This window comes from Mesocricetus auratus, unplaced genomic scaffold, assembly GCF_017639785.1.
Source record: "Mesocricetus auratus isolate SY011 unplaced genomic scaffold, BCM_Maur_2.0 Super-Scaffold_100019, whole genome shotgun sequence".
Classification (NCBI taxonomy): Eukaryota; Metazoa; Chordata; class Mammalia; order Rodentia; family Cricetidae; genus Mesocricetus; species Mesocricetus auratus.
In genome coordinates, this window is record NW_024429200.1 from 31,283,813 (window position 1) to 31,307,577 (window position 23,765).

The 23,765-nt window shown below is 39.9% G+C and overlaps 1 protein-coding gene across 3 annotated transcripts in view; it reads right to left on the reverse strand.

Moving 5' to 3' along the window:
• Nucleotides 1-23,765, reverse strand: part of Umad1 (UBAP1-MVB12-associated (UMA) domain containing 1) — a 148,816-nt gene that overhangs the window by 37,751 nt on the left and 87,300 nt on the right. The gene's annotated exons all lie outside the window — the stretch shown is intronic.

The window sequence follows — 23,765 nt, forward strand, 5'->3', positions numbered from 1 at the left end:
ATATCTGTTCAACTATGTTCATAGAAGCATTATTTGTAATAGCCAGAACTTGGAAGCAACCTAGATGCCCCTCAGCTGAAGAGTGGATAGAGAAAATGTAGTACTTTTACACAGTAGAGTACTACTCAGTGGAAATAAACAATGGAATCTTGAAATTTGCAGGCAAATGGATGGAACTAGAAGTCATCCTGAACAAGGTAATCCAGTCACAAAAAGACAAACATGGTATGTGCTCCCTCATATGGATTTTAGACATAGAGCAAAGGATTACCAGCCTACAATCCACACCGCCAGAGAAGGTAGGAAACAAGGAGGACCCTAAAAGAGACACACGTACATGATCCTCTGGAAAAGGGGAAAGGGACAAGCAAATTGGGAGCATGGGGAGAGGGGAGAGGGAGTTAGGAGAAAGAGAAGGGAAGAAGAGGAGGAGAGAGGAGGACATGAGGGAGCAGGAAGGTTGAGTTGGAAGAATAGAGGAGAGCAAGAAAAGAGACATCTTGATAGAGGGAGACATTATAGGTTTAAAGAGAAATCTGGCACTAGGGAAATGTCTAGAGATCTACAAGGATGACACCAACTAACAATCTAAGCAATAGTGGAGAGGCTACCTTAAAAGTCCTTGCTCAATAATGAGATTGATGACTACATTTTATGCCATCCTAGAGCCTTCATCCAGTAGCTGATGGAAGCAGAAGCAGATACCTACAGCTAAACACTGAACTCAACTCCTGGAATCCAGTTGCAGAGAGGGAGGAGTGATAAGCAAAGGGGTCAAGACCAGGCTGGTGAAACCCACAGAAACAGCTGAACTGAACAAGAGGGAGCTTGTGGACCCCAAACTGATAGCTGGGAAACCAGCATAGGACCAACTCAGACCCCCTGATCGTGGGTGTCAGTTAGGAGGCCTGGGAAATCTATGGGGCCTCTGGTTGTGGATCAGTATTTATCCCAAGTATACCAATAGACTTTAGGAGTCCACTTTACATAGAGGCATGCTCTCTTAGTCTAGACACACGGTGGGAGGGCCTACGCCCTGCTCCAAATGATGTGACAGACTTTGAAGATCTCCCATGGAAGGCCTCACCCTCCCTGGGAAGCAGAAAGGGGATAGGAGTCAGAGGGGGGGCCTGGGAGGAGGGGAGGGAGAGAGAACTGGGATTGACATGTAGAACAAGCTTGTTTCTAATTTAAATAAAAAAATCCAGAAAAAAGAAAGCTATGGCTTGAAGACAGGAAAATTATTTTAAAGTACAAATTTATGACACGAGTAATTATTTTCCAGATTTGTTTTTGCAAGGTTTAATCTTTATGTTTTTCTGTCCCTGTTGATTAAAGTAGATATGTATGATTCTGTGTAACAATAAACCAAGTGGAAGGCAATGTTCCCAGCAGGAAAGAACAAAGAACAAACACATAAATAGCTTTCAGTTAGCACCGTGATTTCTAAGTCTGGCGCCTTACTAGACTCTATTACTAAATTACTTTGCATAAGCTGACTTACAGGACATAGAATGCATACATAGTTGAGCAAATATAACAACTTATTAATGGCCTACTTTAATATGCTTATTACTAATAGTGATTGGCACATTATCAGTACACACCCAATTAGCTTATTTTTCTGAAGCATAATCAGAAGCTAAGTTAGTAATTTGTAAATTGTTCTTCCCATAAAATTAGGTCATTTTAAGAATGTACGTAATAGTGAAATTGCCACACTTATGTATGGTGGTTAGACATAAATTGAAGGTAAGGAATTTGTTAATGTTAAGGAATGTTATAAGCAGTGACTAAAAATAAGTCATGAACATCTTTACTGAGGTAAACTTTTTCTATGAAACACAAACATTTAGTCATCAGTGATGGCAATTACAGAGAAGGCTCTTAAAAACCTACACAGAACTAAATAAACTTTGTTATATTTGAAACCATGAACAGTTTCCAATGATAGTTAGCATGCCCAAATGCTTCACTATAGACTAACCAATGTGCATTTCCGTCTGATGGTCATGTTTTCAGTTGTATGCAGTATGACTGTTTCTGGGCAGGACTCACAACAAAAATAAGGTATTCAATGTTTATTGGTTCAACGAATTAGTGAATTTCTCTTCGTAGTATTTCACCTATAAATCTTTGGCAAAACACTTAAAGGTAGCTAATTAAAAAAAACAATACCTTACTTCTAAAATTTGTGCAATTTAAAAGGTAACTCTATGAAGTATTACTTTGACATTTTGTTATTTGTAACATAATTATGAGATCATTTTTAAGTTTTAAAATGTTAATAGTATTTTTCAAAATTTGTACTGCAAGAAAACCACTACTAATTTGGTTTGTATATACTAGCTGTAAATTTGTTAAGTTGTAATCTGGGATGTCCAAAGCTGACTTTCTATGTGGCAGTTTACAGTACTCACACACTGACACATCGAAAAGAGCCTTATCCTTAGCAATTCCATCCTCTGTCAGGATCCACCCCCAACACGTAACTGGAGAAACCAGAGTAGAAGGAGTTCAGTTTGCTTGACTACAGAAAAGCACACGGCAGCATTTGTAACTATCAGGATACAAATATATGTACCCTGTTAATAATGCACATAAAAATCCAAACACAATATATAAGGAGTAATGATAAACTCATTGTGAAAGCTGACTCACTGTACAAAAGATTATTCATTTAAAATAGTTACCACTTACTTAACCCATAATCGACACTGCATTTAGCTGGAATTATCCATTACAAAATCTATGCTTCCTTTGCCATTTTCTTGTTTCAAGGTGAGTACACAAAATTTTCCTCTATTTTTCCCAACTGCCTGAAAAGCCAGAAAGGTTATCAGCCAGTGTTCTTGAAAGCACACGACACATCTGCCTGGAAGCAATGCAGAGCACTATTTACTGAAATGCCATGCTGGGTGATGACTCAGATAGGGCAATCGCTGATTACAACGGAAATTGCCATCTGCAAGATTATTTCTGCAAACAGAGGCACAAAATGATGTGGAACACAACAAAGGAAAAGAACAGGTCACAGAGAAAGAAATATGCTTTTGAATTTTTTCCAAATGGAATTATTTTATCATGATGAAAAATTCAATTATTTTGTATAATCCACTTAGAAGTTAGATACCATAACAATAAATAAAACCAAATATGAGAAACACAAAGTAAGATGTTTTAGTTTTGAGATACCACTTTCGCTCTACAGGCTACGTAGACTCCAAAAGCTCATTTTCAAGTCATCCATTTAGAAGAAGAAAATCCTCTAAGGTTTTCATAGTAATTTATCTTTTGTAAAACTGTCGATGACTGTTGGTCTGCCATGGTATTCTCTCCCCATCTCTCTTACTTGACAAGCAAGTAAACTTCAAGGGATACAGGCACTTAGTGACCTGCCCTGGGTCTTCTGGAGGGGAGGCAGCCATATATGTGGCAGAAGAATCCGTTTCCAGAGCTGGTATAGGTGTGAAAGCCAACTGGTCTGAAAAGATCTGACGTCAGGATATGGAGCTGGTGCACTCCCCTAATCCTATTCTCCTGTTCCTTCTTGTCTCACTAAGCTCCACACATTGTGAGTTTTCTTCTCTTCCAATGGCAATGACAAGCACTTCCAACCAGAGTTAGCCTCTGTCCTTCCCTTTAGTGTACAAAGGAAACATACAGTATCCATGGTGTTTATCCAGAGTTTTAAAGACCAGATATAGTTTTACTATTACTAGAAGCAAAATTGCTCTATTCTATAACATGTCAGTTTCTTTGTTTGACAATGTAGATTTTGTTTTCAGTAAATAATAAACGTTGCAAATCCTAACACGGCTCATTCAGATCTTACAGGACTAACGTGAAATAATTTATTTAGAGGTTTGCCAATTCTTGTTGTGAAAAACTAGGTAGTAAACATGTTGGGCTTTGCAGGTCATATGGTATCTGTCACAACTTCACAACTCTACCATTGTAGCCAAAAGCAGCCATAGATACCATGTGTGCTAATAAGTGACTATGATCCAAGACAATGTTATTTATGAAAACAGCTCGCAGGCTGGAGCATTTACTAATCCCTGTTGTAGAGGACTATGAGCATTTTCTCGGGCTAAAAAAAAAAAATGGAAAAACGTTACAACTCTTCAAGGAGATGAGAAGGTCACTGGAGCACCATTATGATTCCAATTCTACTGCTGGAAGCTGGGGGTGGAACAAAGTGAGCACTGGACCTAAGGGAAAGGTAGGAAGTGGAGACATGTCCAGGCATGGGAAGGAGGCCAAATGTTCCCTTGGTTCACCCAGAGGAGCCTTGTACAGAGGGTTTGGTGGTAGACAATTAAGGTAACAGACCTATGGTTCTCACTTCTTAGGCCCCATTATCACTCGTTCCTAGCCACTCTTTACTTTGTGGATTGGTGAGTTTGGGAAGACCTGGTTCTATATGGTTTCTTTAGTTTCTCTTGATAAAGGACAGTCACAGAGAACATGCTGTTCTGCCGAGTCCTCTTTCCAGTGTGGAAAGCCTGGTCCAACTCAGCATATCCTGCAACTGGGTGGAAATCAGTCTTACTATGGGATGCACATTAAGAAGCCCATTTGCTTCTTGATTTAAACCACATTATTCAACACAAGTTTCCAGGCAAAAGAATTTGGTCTCTATAATGTTTTTGCCTCAATTGGTCACATTTTCTATGTGAAGGACTGTTATTACCTGCTGCACATCCTTGAGCTTCTAAGCACCAGGATTGGACTGGTATGGACATAACTGAAATTTGCCACCATACAAAAAGACAGAAGTAGGAAGCAACTAGTAAAGATCATATTCAGTGAGTTAGCTCAACAGAAAGGAAGACATGCCTGGTATTGGAAACCTAGCCAACTACATAGGTTTGGTGCAGTCGTAGATCTTAGAAAATCTACAACCACCTTACTAAACTAGCACAATTGCTAACTACCTCCTAAATATTTGTCTTTATACCCACAGATAAGTGTAGTTCTTACCCACAGTCAAGGAAATTTCTCTTTGCTACAGACACGGACAATCCATAAAAATGCAGTTTTGTAGTTCAGTCCCAACCAGTACATCATCTACTTGAGGATCACTGCAGAGGGGTGGAAAGGTTTAAATACAACTGAGATAGGTTTGCTGTGACATTGCCTCTCTTAGAAATGTCAGTAAGCTACACACATGAATTCTAGCCAATATGGTCAACTAAACATGACCTGAACAAGGATGACACCAACAGACATGCTAACAAGGAAGGAGGAAATCTCCTAAGTCTTCAACTGTAGACAAAAGAACTACCTGCAACTAAGGAAAATTGAGAGTAGGAGAAATAGTCCTCCCTAGGGAAGAACCCACCAATTATACAGACTGAGCAGGTTGTATTTAGGAACATGCATGTGTGCACGTACACACACACACACACACACACACACACTCTCTCTCTCTCGCGCGCATGCACACACATGCGCGCACACATATACCAACAACTAAAAAGAGGCCATGAATTTAAAAGGGGGTAGGTGGCAGAATTAGAAGGAGGAAAGGGAAGAGGGAAATGTTTTTATATATGTACATGTATATATACATATATATTATAATCTCAAAAAATAAAAATGATAGTAGAAAAATATTTTTTACCTTTTCTTTATTAGAAAGGGTTTATTTCTAGAATTTCATATCTGAGAATATAATCTACAAAATCTATTCCAAGGAGTTCACATAGGAAAAATATTTCTATGAATAGAGTATGAGGAAAACTGCAGTGCATGAGTTCTCAGTTGATTTTTAGTTTATTTTAGTATCTGAGAAACTAAATAGTAAAGAAATGAAATATTTTCACACAAAGCTTTTTTTTTTCTTTTTAAATTCTGGATCATTTTAGTCACCTAATGCCAGTAACCACCCTACACAGGCTCATTAATACTCTATAGGAAATGCAGATAGAACATTTTTAACAATGCTGACATAACATTGATTTTAAAACATATTATATTTATCTGATACTTTAGCGGACTCTTGATATGGCCAAATTTATTCATCCTTGAACATTCATTTTGTGAAATGCTAATCCCTACTTCATGCCTTTCTGAGATTTTTTTTTCCACAATACCCTGTAAATCCATTTGGTTGCATTTAGAAGGGACTAAGCAGTATGTGGCTGCATTCTCCTGAATAACTTATTCCAGAGTAGCTGATATTCTGTAGAGGAGAAGAAAGATAGCCAGCTACCTTAAAGACATAGGGAAAAGCTCAGCTAAAACTTAAAAACATGTTGGAATGGGTGTGTGTGTGTGTGTGTGTGTGTGTTGAAAGTGTGTGAGATGGAGACTAATAAGAACCAAGTTATGCATGAAAATGCCATAATAAAACTTGCTACTTAGCATGATAATTCACAAAACTAACACTTTTTTTGAAAAAGATGAAAAATAAAAATATCACTGCCACAAATTCTACCAATTAGATATTCATTAGAGTTAATGAGCTCTGCTTTTAAAATGCAAATGTCCTGTGGGAGGGTTTGCCTCTTAGTCATTCACCAAGTGAAGCAGTGAAAGAGCAGAGGACCGGCCATGCCATTGGCTCCTGTTTTAGTCTTCAGTCACACTCATTATGCAAGGCAGTCTGGCACTGTGGAAAAAGAATGCCTTTGAAATCTGTCAGGGACCCACCCAAATCCTTTGCTACTTCTAAAACCTTATGCAAGTTACTTGAGCTCTTGCCGCCTCAATTTCTTCATCTGAAAAATGGGAATGATGACACACAAGATGGCTGTTACAAAGATGAAATGAAAGAACATGGAAGAGATGATTTGGTTTCAAGTGTAGGTGTGTCACTGTGGTCCTCCCTTTGCCTTATCTCAGTGTCACTGAACTGAATGTCAGTGTTCCCTCAAAACCCACGTCTAATCCCCATCGTGACAATATTAGGACTAAGGTACTGATTTCATCATGAGGGTGGAATGCTTCTGAATAGGATTATGCTATCACAAGGGGTTACAGACTCCACTGTTCTCCCCTCCACCATGTGAGGTGTTCTTATAAGGTCTGCATAGTATAACACAAGCCCTCACCAGACTGCACATCTGTCAATAATTTGACCTTGGACTTTTGAGCTTCTAGACTTGAGAAATAAGACTTTAGTTATTTATAGACTACTTAGTTCATGCTATTTTGTTACAACAGCTTGGACAGAAAGGCAGTGAGTGTGACAAGAGGCTGGTCCATACTCTGGAAGTGACATGGCGCAGGCTTCCTTATTCACTCAACAGAGGCAGGTGACCTATTAGAACCCATGGCTGCTGCAGATGCCATTTGATCCCACAACATACTACTCATCTGAGTTGAGTTATCCATTTGAGCTGAATTCACATCTAAGCCTCCAAAAGTTCAGTTTAGCTCTTCCCACCTTTTCTAATTCTGTCAGGCTATTGTGCGTTTTCTATCATAATAAGAAAAAAGGAACAGAGAGAAAGGGAACAGTATTAAATGTTCCACACATGGCCTGCCCAGGGCTCTGGTCAGATTCTACTGACAAATGTTATAACCTAAAGGAACCAAGAATAGGCAAGCAATAAAGGATGGAATGCAGTTAGCAAACAAATTAAGAAAAAGTTCAAGCATATTAAGACTTAAAGACAAATCAAAATAACACCAAAGAACACATTAAATTAGCATACCAAAATTATTAGCAGATCACATCCGCAACGGATAGAATACAGTTGGCATACTGCCATCATTCTGGTGACAAAGTGAACATTCGTCCAACAAACACCTGCTGTAGGCAAAAAGGGAAAGGGAGGACTAAGATAGTTAATTCCAAGATTCTAAGAATTCTAACTTGGGAAGGTGTTGGAAAAGATGACCCGCCCCCCCATGAGCCTGAGAGGAAACACCTGGACTGGGATGGAGAAAGAGGGGGAGAAGAGTGGAAAGCAAAAGGGCCGTCGTACACACTGGAAAGAAAATAGGTAAGATCATAAAACGCAGTGCTAGGCTCATGAATCACAAACTTCAACTCACAGGATTGGATGCAGCAGACCTGCACTCTGGGCTCTGGGTCAGGAAACACATTCCAGAAGGGAGACCTTCAGAGCCAACTGCAAAGACCGCTGCTCACAGGACGTCTGCGAGCAGGAATGCACCTTCTGGAGTGACTTGTTGCCAGGCATGCCTCTCCTCCTTCTAGCTCTAGTGAAATTCTGGGAAAGCCACCTGAGACACCACATGCTGCTGCTGACATGAGGGTCGCTTCTGGAGGCTTTCAGTGTCATTAATAAAAAGAACCTAAGAATGGACTCAGAAGAAAGCTGAAGGACAATTTTATTAGAGCTTAAAAGAAAAATTCCAGGACAGGCAAGCTGTAAATCTCAGCAGCCTGGAGGCAGGAGGTCCTTCTAACTAGTGGCAGGTATCAAAAGCCCAGGTAAAGACTATACACCAAGACTTAGAAACAAACAAAAAAGAGTAACAAAAGAAAAAAAAAAGTACATAGCACCTCAACAGCATGTAAACTAGAATGACATACCATCCCCACCTTTCCAGAGTTCACATTCCCTAGAAGATTTCATCAGGCACATGAGAAACCATACAAAATGGTGGTAGAAATACTCACATATAAAGTACTGTGAAAGAGTGGCCAGCTATAACACTCACAAGCTTTCTCATTAGGGCTATTTTCCTCTATTTGTCTTTTAAAAAATGATCATAATAGAGTTACTCATAATAATGAGTGGTGACAGTCCAAATATTAATCAAGATCACTACACTAAATGGAATTCAAATACTAACTATGAGCCTATTATATCACAAAAGGCGTACTTTGGTGTACTGTCAGGAAATGGGCTAGAGAGATGGTCAATGGTCAGGAGCACACCTACTGCTCTTACAGACGACCAGAGTTCAATTCCCAGCACCTACACTAGGTGGCTTTCAACTGCCTGTAATTCCAGCTCCGGGTGATCAGACACCCTCTTCTGGCTTCCACAGACACACACATACACATACACACACATACACACACATACACACACACACACAGACACACACACACACACACACACAAAGATAAAAATAGAAATCAGTGGCTGAGAGCACTTGCTGTTCAACCAAAGGACTGGCGTTCACATCCCAGCACCCAGGTCAGATTCACAAATTGTTTGTAACTCCAATTCCATAGGATTGTCATCCCTTTCTAGCCTCTGTGGGCACCAGGCATGTGCAGACATACATGTAAGCAAAACATCTGCACCCAAAATAATATATATATATATATTGAAAAAATAAAAAAGTTGAAAATACATCAAGTTTTTAAAAAAAATAGTTGATAAATATACTCATCGCAATTAGGGCAAATGAAAAGCAAAGACACATTAGACATAATGACATGGTATGACATGATAACTAAATCAGAGTTCAGTTTTATTAAGTGTGCCCATATTTGTCATTAAATTACATAATTTGAAGTATGATATTGTACCCCGAGCAATACAAATTGCAGTATCATACTTGAGATTCTTACATAAGGCAAGGGATCCAGTTCTCTTAAGAACCCAGGGAGGAGTCAAGTTTGGGGGCCAGTGCCTACAGTTCCAACATCTGGGAGAGGATTGCTTGATCCTATCTCATGCAACATAGTGAAACAGAATCAAGGTGGGGTGGGGAGATGGAGAAGACAATGAGGAGGAGCAGGAGGCAGATAAAAATAACAAAAATGTAAAAATCTGAATAACCTAAAGCAAGAAATCTAAACTATGAAGTGTTGAAATTTGGAAATACTGATGAAACAGAGTTAGATATTATGTAAAACTCCAGTGTTAATACAGCTCTTCAAAGCAGGTACTGAGACTTTTAAGGGAGAGACATTTCCATCCTCTGAAGTCCTCATGCCACTAGGCGAGAAATGAGATTGTTAAAACAGAATTCAGTGGTTACAGGGGAGGGATTCAGTATTAACAGATATTCAAAGGTGCTTACTGCTGCTGCTTTGTGTCCATTTAGAAACCAAAAATATTTATAAGCTGAGAAAAGGAAGGAGGACTCACAGGGAAGAAAGCAATGGGCAGGTTATGCTTTGGGAGTCCGCCGCTGGCACATTCTATTCTAACAACTTGGAAACTTTGACTTGAGAACTCCTAAGGTGACATCACTAATTCAGAATTATGGAAAGATGTAAAAACAACAGCTAATTAATTATGAATTAATTGATTCCCTGGTGAGAGTGAACAGCTGGGTATGTGAGCTATCTGAGGATTTGCTTGCTTGCAAAGTGGGAAGTCACAGAGAAAGGAAGGATCATATTTTTTTCTAGAAGGTTCCACAAACCAAATTACAATCAACTAGTAGGTATTCATACATCAACCTCAGCTCTACTATATTCAGATCCCCGAACAGAACACAATGGCCCCTTACTTGTCTCCATAAGTCCTCACTCTCTTCTGGGCACCCCACACATCTGCAATAACCATTTAGTAATAGTCAAGTACAGGTATCACACTTGCTGAATGCTGTTCCCGTGCGACTATTGTTTCACGATGCCAATGACAGGCATATCTGACTTGCTACCATATTTTCAACATTGATATAGTGAGTGGTATGGAGACATGCAGGCCTTAACTATAGGCCCACTTTCTGACTGATGTGTGGCAGCAAAGGCACACAAGGTCAAGAGGAAAAGAAGATTCTGATGAAACTATGGTTTAGATAAAGGAAGCTGAAATGGGCGTACTATGTCTGCTAAAAGGAAGTAAGTTTATTAATAGCACTTTGATCTGGATGAAAGGCAGAGGCTGAACAAAAGCCTAAGAAAAAAATCAATAAGCACAGCTCTCAGCTAAGGTTTGGATGGGATTCTGTGACAAGGGAGGACAGGGGAGACCACAAGACATGGAAACATCTTCCAGAAGTATGTAAAGGTGGGACATAAGGGACAAGGAGTGACAGTGACTTTGAAATTATGTTAGGAAAACCCTGCACACAGTCTATTTTATTTTCACAGAGCTCTCTCTCTCTCTCTCTCTCTCTGTCTCTCTGTCTCTGTCTCTCTCTCTCTCGCTCCTCTCTCACTCTCTCCCTCTTACACACACACACACACACACACACACACACACACACACACACACACACACACACACACACACCTACTAAACAGCTCAGTCCCAGAAAGGCAGGATCTTGGAAGGAGGGGAGGGGAAGATATGGGAAGCAGTGGTGCCGACTCCCGAGAGCTCAGTTTGTACTGTTAACATACAATAGGATAAAGAAGGACAGCATCAACCATCATCTCAGTTACAGAGAAAGTGCTATAAGAATAAGAGGAAGACTTTGAAGGGACTGCAACTGACCCCAATTTTAATAAATTTGAGAAATTTTAATAAGTAAGGATAGTATCATTACAATGAATTAAAAACAGAAATAGATAAAAGAATGAGCAGATACATGATTGGAGGAAGCCTTTCCTTATATTACAATACTAATGATAAAAGCTAAAACATTATGAAATCACCATTTGCTAGCTGTCACAGTCATGGCGAGAATGGCGAGGAAGAGAGAACGAGTAACTTTATAGAAGAGAAATCTGGTCCATCTGAATAAGGAAGGGATCAGGTTCAACGTCTCCAAAAAAGTAATGACTGGGAGCTGTGCACTGACATAGCAATGTGAGCACTTCACTTCCATGATGCTCCTAACCAAAATTTCTCTGTCAGAAGCTGAGCCTAATTAAGAATGTCAGGCAATCCCAAATTGAGGTCTATTTAATAAAACAATTCACCTGCAGTCTTTAAAAAATGTGTAGATGTTGAAGGTCTATGAAACACTGAGGAACTGTTTTTCGAGGAGCGAGCGCAAGGAGACCAGACAGCTAGCTCCCTGCTGTCTACCACAACATAGGTAAAACAGAGAACTCCAAGAGAGAACTTCACAGAGGAAAATTCTTCCTCAAAAGCTGTTTGGGGAAGAGTAGAGACAGATGGATCTGGGCATCCAAGATTCTAGAGCAGCTAACAGGACTGAAGCACCTGTTTCTAAGCTACATACACTGTCAGCAACTTTGGCTTCTGGGAAAATAAAGAATGCCTCCCACTACAGTCTGGGGCCAGGACAAAAAGAATCCTGTAAAAAATCAACCCCCTCCAAAGAACTATCAGCTTCTTAAGAACTGGTAACACTGATTCAGGAGTAATATGGGATCCAAACTTCGGTTCTCTAGGCTTGGGCTTATGTGTGGTACTGGGAAGTCCTGCTCAGTATCACAGGAAAGAAGCCCAGGACAGGCTCCACTGACACCACCAACAAGAAAGCTATGTTCTGCTTCAAGCAGGAGTGTGAGGGCATCACACTTTCTGTCAAATCGATGCCCTTTTCTATCCAAAAGGCCCAAAAAAAAGTTATCAGCAAAAATGTGGATGTATGTATATATATATATCATATATTTATCTTATACCTATATTTTGCTCTCTTTTTATCATAAATTCTTTACTTGAATGACATTATTCAAGCAAACAATAAATAAAAACATAAATGATAAAACATAAGTGAACTTTTGAGGTAGCTAATTCCTAATTTTGATGGTTTATGCACATGGATTTTAGAATGTAGACTGTTCTCTCTCTCTCTCTCTCTCTCTCTTCTCTTTTTATTGTTAGAAAAAAAACTAAAGTAGTTGAAGTAATAATAGGTTCCCACAAGATTCTGGAAAAAGAATGCTTCTTGTTGTTGTTGCTTTGAATCTTTGAGAGTCCTGAAGGTAGGGTAGACACAGATGGGTACAGAGCTAGGATCTAGCGATAGGCAGAGACACATCACCAAGGCTGCTTGAACCCACTAACCCCGACCAAGGGTTGTGGCCTCCACTTTCAGCTTTCCAACTCAGCTGATCCAATTCTACTCAGGCATCATCATCACAGCTTGGCCACACAACCTCAGCCTCCTCCATCAGTCACATTATCTTTCCTTCTAGCTCCTCTCGTGCTCTCTCAAGCACACATCTGGACCCTCTATCTGCCTACATCTCCCGGCCACCTTATAGCCCATCCTGCTTAGATAAAGGTCACATTGCTTTACAAAGCTTACAAGTTAGGATGACAAGGTTGGTCCTCAACTGTCCCTTTTCACCTCCGGCTCTACATCTCTGACCTCTTTAATCCACCACCTTCAATTCTATATTCCAGCCAGAAAACAACTTTCAGGTCCTTCAATATGTTAACTGACAAACGTGTCATTTTCTACCATGAGTGCTTTTCCTTGTTCTAGCTCACCTCTTCCACTAAACATAAAAATCAAGAAATGTTTTAAAATGTGTACGTGTGCCTGTATGTGTGTACATGTGTATACACATACCTGAGGCATGTTTATGTTTGGATGTTCTATATTACAAAAGACAGTACAGAAGTATAACACCGTCAAATTATTATATTTAAATTGTATTGTGAGTAGGGACAGTGATTTTTTTTCCCAACAAGCAAAATTTGTATTTTAGTAATCTTCTTGGCAAACAGAGCACTCAGGGCAAGACACAGCCATCTATAATTGATCTGACCTAGTTTCATTTTACAAATGAGACAAGATGGGTACAACCAGCCTGTCTTTGTAAGGACTAAATGAGACCCTATAAAGTCTCTTCTGAAAAAGCAGCAAACTACCATCTAAAGGGGGGCAGCTAATCTCTGGATCAGCCTTTGTAGTGAGTCTGTGGGTCTACACCAGAGATTATCCATGAGACAGTCAGCTATTGCTGCTGCTGCAGGAACAGAAGGTCAATAATGTGGATTAGCTAGGATTAAAGTATTATTTTCTGATTAAACTTGTGGTTCAAGTTTCTAGGTGCTTAAAACAACCAGCCTTTAAAGAAAGAACATACAATTGAAAATGATTACAAAGAAATAATGAAACAATAAATTTTAAAGTTTTACATAAAAAGGGCAAACATTAATATAAGGTTTATAAAGGTAAATTTACTGACGAAAAGTTTGCTTTTATTATATTTGCAATAGAAGATATACAAACATATATGATATAGGCATATTTTCTTTGCGAAGGTAAAAAAGACAAAATATGACATGAACATTTGCATCTTACACACATACATATGAATAAGTGATAAAAGAAAGGAATCATTAGAAAGAGGCAGAAAAGAAAGATACAGGGAAAATAACATCTGAAAACAAAAGCAAAAAGAATTCCATTTGCTTTGTTTCCTTTAATGTTTTCACTGGGAATCAAATAATTTCCTTTCATACTATAGCCTTCCCAGAAACAAAATAGAGAACAGGAAATGTGATGATTATAAGCTAAGACACTGGAAGAAACCAGAGTAATGTAAATGGCAAATGTGTCTTAAAATAACTACTTTGCCTAATGTGATGACAGATTACATTCATATTTAAAACTTTATTAATTTTGTATTTAACTAGGGAGTTTGATTCATCCTTCAAAATATAGGGTTAGAGGAAATAGCTTGGCTCTGACAAAGGTAAACACATCAAGGCAAAAAAATTGAAAATTTCAAATGATAAGAATTCTACATTTCTATTTTAAAAATATTTTCCTTGATTATTACTATTCAATTACTTTATTAAAGACGTCAATTCTCTCTCTTTCTGAACTTAGAAATTAAAAGGTCTCAAACCAAAAAACATTATAGAAGAAAAATAACTGCTAACATTAATAAGAGTTCACAATATGGGTTAATACGAAATTAATATGTAAAACTTTGCTTTCATATAACTAGTTATAAATGTAATGGAAAGAAACTGTAATTCCCTGAATCCAGAAATAGAAAATCTGAAAAATAAAAATATTAAAAATTCAGCTCCTTGTGTGTATTTTGAGTGACCTTATATGCATGGCCACATATTCATACTCTAGAAAATTATGTAGCAATGAGAAAACTATGGGGCTGGAGTTAAGAGCACTGGCTGAGTTCAATTCTCAGCACCCACATGGTAGCTCACAATCATCTGTTATGAGATCTGACCCCCTCTTCTGGCCTGCAGGCATACAAGCAAACTGAACACTATACAAAATTAATTAATTAAAAAAAGAATACTAAGCTATAACTGCATTCAATAGTATGGTTGGCACTCATCAACATAACACTTTTTAGTGAAAATGTCAGGCAGAAATACATTACACCCTTCCACTCACATGTTTCATATATATAATACAGTCTATGGTGTTATCTATTACATGATAGCTTTAGAAGTTAAGTACATAAAAGAGCAGGATGGAAGATGCTAGGATCCTATAATTTGCTTAATGTACAATAAACTATATCTTTACACAAGTATGAAATATAAACAGTACATATGCAGTCATCATAACCAACATAATGATATACCTACAGGCCTTCAAGGTTTGCTAGTGAGCCTTCGCCCCTGCTGACTAGTGATCATGGTCCTGGAAGGTACTATGCACACCACCACTGGAGAAAGGGAATCATCAACAAACCCTGCAATTTACAACTGAGATCTGCCTGTGAAATACGTTGGTGCAATAGTGGTACGAGCATTGTGGTAGCAGCCACCCATCCTACCATTGGACTTAAGGCCCCTTCACAAGATGGAATCCATGTCTGACCTGCCACAGTGGCCAACAACCTGAGACTGGATAGGCCACAGGCCCAGGGAAAAACCAAATACTATAATTCCGCTAAGGGAACACAGCAATAAAATGACCTCTAACAACATTCTTCTATACCCATACTTAGTGCCTCATACATCATCGGAGAAGCTTCTTTTGCAGTAAATGGGAGCACAATGAGACAATGTGCAGAGACTAAGGGATTTTGGAACACTCAGTCCTAAAGGAGATGTCTTCGTCAACCCCTCCCACTGATCACAAACGTTCAGGGAGCTCTGTGGAAGAGGAGGTGTAAAGATTGGAAGAGGCAGAAGGGATGGATGACGTCAAGGAAACAGTGTCTTCAGATACAACAGGACAGGAACACATATAAACTCACGGAGACTTTGGTACCACACTCAAGGTCTGCACAGCATCAAGCCAGACGGGGCCCAGCACTGACACGGGGAATTAGACACAGGTTCCTACTTCTAAGCAAGGCACTTTCTACAACTGACATCCTTTTGCAAAAGAAAATTGAAGTTTTCTCCTACAGAGTGTCACTGGTCTTTTGCTTGTATATTATGGTTCTAATCATGTACTTTTATGATAAGTATTGTTTTGATGTATATTTCTATGGTTTTTCTTTTTAAAATTCTGGTTTGTCTGGGTTGTTTTTGTTTGCCTGTTTATCTTCTAAAGAGAGAAAGAAAGAGAGAAAGAAAGAGAGAAAGAAAAAAAGGGCATGGAGTTGGGTGGGTGGGGAGGATCTGGGAGGAGTTAGGCAAGGGGAACAGTGATTAGAATATTTTGTATAATTTTTTTTTTTGGTTCTACGAGACAGGGTTTCTCTGTATTGTTTTGGAGGCTGTCGGTCCAGCCCAGCCTCGAACTCACAGAGATCCGCCTGCCTCTGCCTCCCGAGTGCTGGGATTAAAGGCATGTGCCACCACTGCCCGACGTATAATTTTTTTTAAGAAATAAAGTTTTCCTGTGCCTCTTTGCAATCTAGTCGTCTCATCCCTAAGAAGCCACTGTGCTTTCCAATACTAAAGGTTGTGTTTTCAAATAAATTGAATGTGCTTTTCACTTTTGTTGGGTAAAGATCCCAGAGAGAATGTTGGATTGTTACATGTTTACCTTTTAAGCAAACTGCCCAAATTTCAGCATGACTGCCCCATTCCTTCAGTCACACACACACAACATATCAGCTCCAGTCAACCTTTGTAACCTGGCCATCCATTCTAGAAGGTGCAGCAGCATCTCAGATGGCACTAACTTACATTTTCTGAGTAAGGGATGATGCCGAGCATGTTTTCTGAGTTCACTTAAAATTTCCTGGTCTTCTTTAATCAGATGCTAATCAAGTCATTCAAATATTCTGCCATTCTTTTACAACGGAGGAACTGTTTTCTTATTAAAATCTGAAAGTCCTTTTTATTCTGAATACAACCTCTTTATCAGATATATTTTCTCCCGATAGGAGAAATTTTTCATTTTTTTAAGAATATCTTTTGAAGAATAGATTATTAATTCTGATCAAGTTCAATTTAGCCATTTTCTATTATAGCTCTTTCTTTAATTCATTTTAAGTCAGGAATACAGAGCCTCACTTTCTCTTCTGTGCTTATGTTAGTCAGCTCCATAGACTGGGACTTCACATGTAAACTATCTGTTTTGAGTCCAGTGTTGTGCACTGTGTGTGTGAGCTATGCACTGATTCCTAGGGAGGATGTGCCCTGAGGCCCTGTCCCCGTGTCCCCTGACATACAGGGGACAGGCAGTTTAACTGACACACAGAGGCCAAGGAGGGAGAACTCTTCAAGTACAGGAAGTTTGGGATGTCAACATATTTATGGAGACTAACACACAAAAGGATACAAAATGAAGTCAGTAGTGGCCTCTGCAACATGAACTTTTTAATATGATGGGGAAGCCAGAAAGCAGACTGCAAAACATGGAAGCTAAGCATGGGCAGTGATGAAGGAGTTCAAATAATTCTGCAGAAAACTTTAGCAGTGAAGATGAAGCAACATGTGGGGCTGAAAAGGGGTCCAGTTATCCCTGCTCTGGAGGAGCAGTTGGGCAACGCTTGAAGCGCTGGCGAAGCAAGGAGCAGACGGACAGAATGAGATCCCATCAAGAACGGACTTCACCTTCCACAAAGGAGAACTAGAAAGGAAGAGGAAGTTAGATAAGAGACCTTTGAGTTGGTCAGGGAAGTTCTCTCTAGCCTTGCTCAGCTTTTCTGGAAACACTGAGGAGGAGCTTGTCTACTGAGACTAAGAAAGAAGAGAGCGAAGTTGGACCTTGAAGAGGGGGAGAGGGTTTAGCTTAGCACTGTGAGAAAATGGTGGGCTGAAATCAAATGGCTATAAATTATGGTACTGTTTATCCAGGAGCCTTGTAGCACTTGCAAAGGATCTGTTTGGAGAGTTTAGTATTTGCTGTGTTCTCTTTCTTTGGCTGTCAAGGGCTGTTTGTTTGCGTCCTTGCTTTACTTTTGAAGGATGCAATGGATGAACGAAGTGATTTCTTATGTGTAGAGTACTACACGTTTTTACTTGCGCTCTTTTCCGGGGATGTTTGCAGACTGATAGTCTGTTCGGTAGGTAGAAAAGGTGTCACTCTGTACATGAAGAAATGGAGACCTAGGGAATGTCTCCAGTCAGCTAGCTCGGACTTGAATCCAGATCTTTTCATCCTGAGAATTTCCAGTTAATTCTCTTACTGTATCATGTTGCTTTTTCCTTTCAACACTCCTTACAGTCCTCAGCTTAGAGTCTGCCTGAGACAATCCCTCCATAGCTTAGCGTCTACCACACATCGTGCTCTGGTGCCTACGCTCTACAGGGGCAGTGTTGTCTACAGGGCAGTCCCAAGCTGCCAGCATCTGAAACTGCCAGGCTCCTCAGAAGGGGAAGAGTGTCATGCACACTAGGGCTTACAGAAAAAGAACTCAATCTCACGTTGCCATCACGGTCCACCATTTAGGATAACTTGTTTATTAGAGTTCTAATCATGTACTTTTACGGCAGGTTTTGTTTTTGAAGGCTTGTGGTAAAAGAATAAAGGAACCTAAAGCGCAGCAGTGTAAGGCTGAAAAGGAAATGGCTGCTGCCTCCGTCCCTAAAACATTCATTTTCCAGCAGAGTCCAGCTACACTGCCTCTTCCAGGGAAAAGCCCCAGGAATGGCAGTAGTCCAGGCACCTCACATCCTCCTTGTATCTAGTGTTCCAAATCCCCTCAACTAACATGCAGTCCGAGGGTGTCTGCATCCGTCTATGATAAAATCTCCTAGCAAATGTACAGCTGGCACCTCTATTCTGTCAAGGTTGAAACTCTGCATTTTAGTGTTGGGCAACCAGGATAAAAACTCACAATGGTTAAGTGTCTACCACCAATCTTGCTCATTTGTGCACACAACACTTTTCTGATTCAGCTCCCTCTGACCTTGCAGCAGTTATTTCTCTACTGTAGACTGTGATGCAAATGAAGGCATTTCTATTCTTATTTCAGAGTCTGCTGCATAAAGTAAGCGTATGCCTTTCAAAGTCAGCTGACAGCCTGATGTTGAGGGTTTCCCCACAGCCAGGCTGCTCTTCCCGAGTGAGTTCCATTATTCCAATTCATCGAGAATAAACGCCATCTTTCCCTTTGCAGCTCCTAATCTCAAAAGAGAAAAACCCAGAATACTCTACCACTTGTTTATAAAGTGGGTCTAAAAGCAGACTCAACGTTGTTCAATAGAAGATCACCGACTTTTTAAATGCACGAAAGTTAGCAGAAACAGAACTGGAAAGTTCCTATTTTAAGCAGCATTTTGAAGGTACATCTTTCAGAAATTAAATTATCTTGAAACTGGTAGTTTTTAGCTAGCACTTGTTACAAAAACAAACACTGTAGCAGAGCACCACATGCTTTTTAGAGCCAAAATGTGTTGCAAAACAGCAAAGACTGTACAGAAATTATAGAGATATTTCCACTTTTACACATGAAAGGAAAAAAAGTGAATCAATTTAAGATGATATTCCTTCTATTTTTAAGGGTCTTTTCTGCTATATTTAATCCACTTTCACACAGTTTTTCTTAATTACACTACAGCTGTCTGGTAAGGCACAACTGACCACTTCCATCATGAAAACAAACTGTACCCCGCCATCTAAAGTTCTCGATTAAAAAGCAAATGTTTTTGTGAGCCCAGAAAAAACGGGTGCAGCTGCTCCATTTCACGAGGCGGGCACCTCTACTCCATTCAGCTGTGAAGAATGGCCATGACTGTAAATTGTTCTTCCTGATCGGTTCCACAATAAAAACAAACCACACTACTTTCAATTTTTCAAAGCCATTTTTTTTCAGCCTCTAGTATGCTGGAAACAAGAGCTGTGTTCTTCTGATTCATGGCCTTTGATTTCTACATAAACGTCCCGGTATGCATGTAAAAACAGGTCCCTGCAGGGCACTCACAGACTGTATACATTAACGTACCAGATGTAGCAGGAGATAGGAACTCCATCAGCCCACCTTTTAGAGCCAGATACTATTTAACAGCTTAAACTGCCTGTGACTAAAGGATGACTGCAAGGAACATACTGTATGCAGGCAGACATTAGGTAGCTCATGAGAAAACGTCAGCATGCTTACAAAGGGCACAGCAAATGGTCGTGAACTTGTGTTTAACGGTCTCCTTAAGAGCCAGAATACAAAAATGAGGTTGAGGCATATATCTGCATTTTGCAATGGGATTGCCTGAAATCTGATAGGTAAAATGGTTGATAAATTTTTGTATTTCAAAGTTTCTGAACATTCCCAATTTATTTAACTGCTATTAAAGAGTCACTATGACATAATTTGGGAGCCTCAGAAGTATATTTTAATCAAGCGTACACAGTAATTGAAATGTTTTAGAGTCTCTGCCCCTTTATATTTATATAAATCATATATAATTTGTTTACAAACAAGAGGTACTGTACTGATACATGAATTTAAAAAACAAAAATCACCATCTAACGGTAAAATAACTTACAAATGTAAGTTTTAAGACCTCTTTGTACATGTCATTGAACATATATCCTAGGGCAGCAGTCCCTGCCTTCTGAGCATGGGGACACTAAGTGGACCTAAGTGAACCATGGCTAGTATCAGCTACGCCCTCTATGGCATTGGATGAACTCTTTGATTGCTATGCATTTATACCCTCAAGTGTTTTTGTGTCTCTGCCTGCTGTCTGTCAGTCTTTGTGTGCGTGTGTGTGTGTATGTGTGTGTGTGTGTGTGTGAGAGAGAGAGAGAGAGAGAGAGAGAGAGAGAGAGAGAGAGAGAGAGAGAGAGAGAGAGAGAGAATGAGAACGAGCCCAAGGATATAATCTATTTCACCGGAACAGTGTCGCAGTGAAACTTGAATGTGCTCAAACATGAAAGCCTAGTAGGTCAAAATCAGGCGCTTCCGCTGCAGTGGGAGAACTGCACGCAGTGATCCCTCTCTCACACAACAGTCACCTAAATCAATAAACAGGTTTCCTGTGAAAATAACATCCTATGTCTGCTACAGTGAGTGTGCGTCTCCCTCACCATGCTGTCACCTAGCCTTCCATATGTCACCTACTAACAAATGACCTTTCCAGATTGTCTCCTTTACAAACTGTTTCTTTCCTGAAATGGTGGCTGCATGTGATTTAGGCAAAGATGGTTCTCATCAACTATGGGTCATCGATGAGGGCTGTTGTAACTGGGACTTGTCAATAAGGCAATGCAACAGATATTTAAGGAGTAGAAACAGTTTGGCCACATTTTGCTAGAACTTGGCTATACGATTTCTTTGTCTTCAAAGGGTTCTAACGAAATCTTTAAAAACTGCCAAAGCTAGACACACACACACAAATATAAACTTTGTATTGGCCGTATTTCGTTAGCTATTTTGCAGGCTCCTTTGTGGTTTTTATTTTCCACTTCCTGTGCTATTCTCTAGGGTTATTCTCTACTTATTCCATCTCTAGGGAATTTTATCCAAAACTGTAGTTTGGGATATACTACGATGTCTCTGACTATGAAAGCAAATTCCAAAGACCATTTTCCTGGGTTACAAGGCGGTCTCTAGCATTCCATGTTTCTGATTGTTTACTTGATTTCCCAACTGATAGCCTCGAGAGCAGTTAACCCTAGCACTCCCACAGTGACCTCGTCATCTTCTGTTTCTGTGCACACTTTCATAATTGGGGAAATCATCATGGATCATGCTTTATTCTCAGCTCACAGCTGTACCTCCCAAACTTGCCTCTTAGTCTTCATCTCCATCACCTTCATTCACTATCTCCTGAACTGGCCTTTTCTCTCTAATTTCTACCCAGGTTCAGCCTCTTCTCTCCCAGATGTATCTATTTAGTCAATTGCCTCATCCTCTTCAGTAACTTATGTTGCAACTATAAAGAACATGCCATGTTATAGTGGACATGTACTTCCTTTATACAGATTTATGTCCAAGTATCCCATCTGCTTTCCTCCCCTTTCCTTTATTGTTTATGGGACGAAAGGAAAATTCCACAATAAATATAATCAGGTGCAGCCAACATGCTACCAGGCCAATGGGTTGGATACAAAGTCTACAGCCTATAAACTGTCCATTAGGGAAAGGGAGCTGATTATGGGGGGGGGGCGCAGAGGATGAGCAGAAGCCCAGGAATGGTATTCCATGAAGCAAACAGACAGACATGAGAACTCAACCCAAAATACCCTTCTAATATATTCACTCAGAAAGGAGGAAATCTCTCTTTAAAAGTAAGGGTGGTGATTGTGCCCATCTTCTTTGCAGGAACGAAGGCCACTTCTGTTTCAGAAGGACTGTGCTATTGTTTTCCTGAGGGAGAGAAAGGTATCCTCTTTACCTAGACAAAGCAAACTCAGAACATGAAAAAGCCCGAAAGCAAGTGGATACTCAGGTGTGAGAAACAGAGGGGCAGGGCCAGAGCCAGAACACTCAGAGCTGCCACAGCCTTGCTTCTGACAGTGCTGGAAACTACATATTCTCAGAGCCTTCTTATATAACATGCAGATTTTATAGTATCTACCTCGAAAGGTACTGTGAGGGTTAGAATGATTGAGATAAGAATTTAGCCCCTAGGTGTACACTGTAGTGTTGTAAAGGATAGGGCTCCTGTTGGTAGTACGACCTGGAGCTGCTTGCTGTACCACAGCAGCCACGCAGTCACAGAAGCCACAGCAGCCACAGCAGCTACAGCAGCCACGGCAGAGGATCCCTTGCAAAGATGTTTATCCTCGTTATACTGTATGCAAGTGCTGCTTTCCAGCTACTCCACACTGGAAACCAAAATAAACAAGCTTAGCAATGCATAATGTTTAATCCTACTTTTGGCTAAGAACTTAATTTCTTGGAATGCTCACTATTCACAATAAATAGCAGCGATCATCTCTGAGGCCGCACCCTCAAGTTATCTCCTGAGTAGAAAGATTTTAAAAGACAGAACCTGTCTTATTTTCCTTGTCTGTGTTTCCCCAGGTTGGAGGCTGCATGAACGCAGACGAGCAAAAGTGAGTATAGGATCCACCAGAATGTAAAGCTCACTAGGGAAGGTGAGGGCCTCTGTTGTGCTCATCAGCATGTCACCAACATCTAGGTCTGTGGCTGGAACAGGGCAGGATCTTAAAGTGTGATAAATGAATACTGTGGTTTAAAATGAACTGTCCAAATCTTACCTAAATGATCAAATTCAGTTGTTGGAAAATAATACACATTTAAATAATGTCCGAATAGAGATGGGAACAGTTTGTAAAGTAATACTACCTTTGTGCTTTAAGTGAAGTTCTGTGTTTAGTCCCAGTGCTAACCAGCCACAGAATCAGGAGAAAACAATTGGAGAACCTACTGACTCCCTAAAGAAGGCTGCACATACAGCCAAGCCAGCACACTCACCATTCAGGAGAATAACCCAACAACAAGTGGTTACAGACACACACATTAACTAGAAGGCTCTGGGTTCTTTTATTACAAGAGTAACACCAGTGTTCTCTAGGCTTGCACCTGTGTGCTATTTCTAAGCTACATGAAAATCTACTTTTTTCCATGACAAAGCTTGAAATTTGAGGTAATATTAGTTCATTAATCAGACAAACTTCAGTGTCAAACAGTGAAAGTTTTTTTCCCCTAATATAAATTTCAGGACTGCAGATATAAGAAACAAGCAGTGTACTAGTGAGCATGCCTG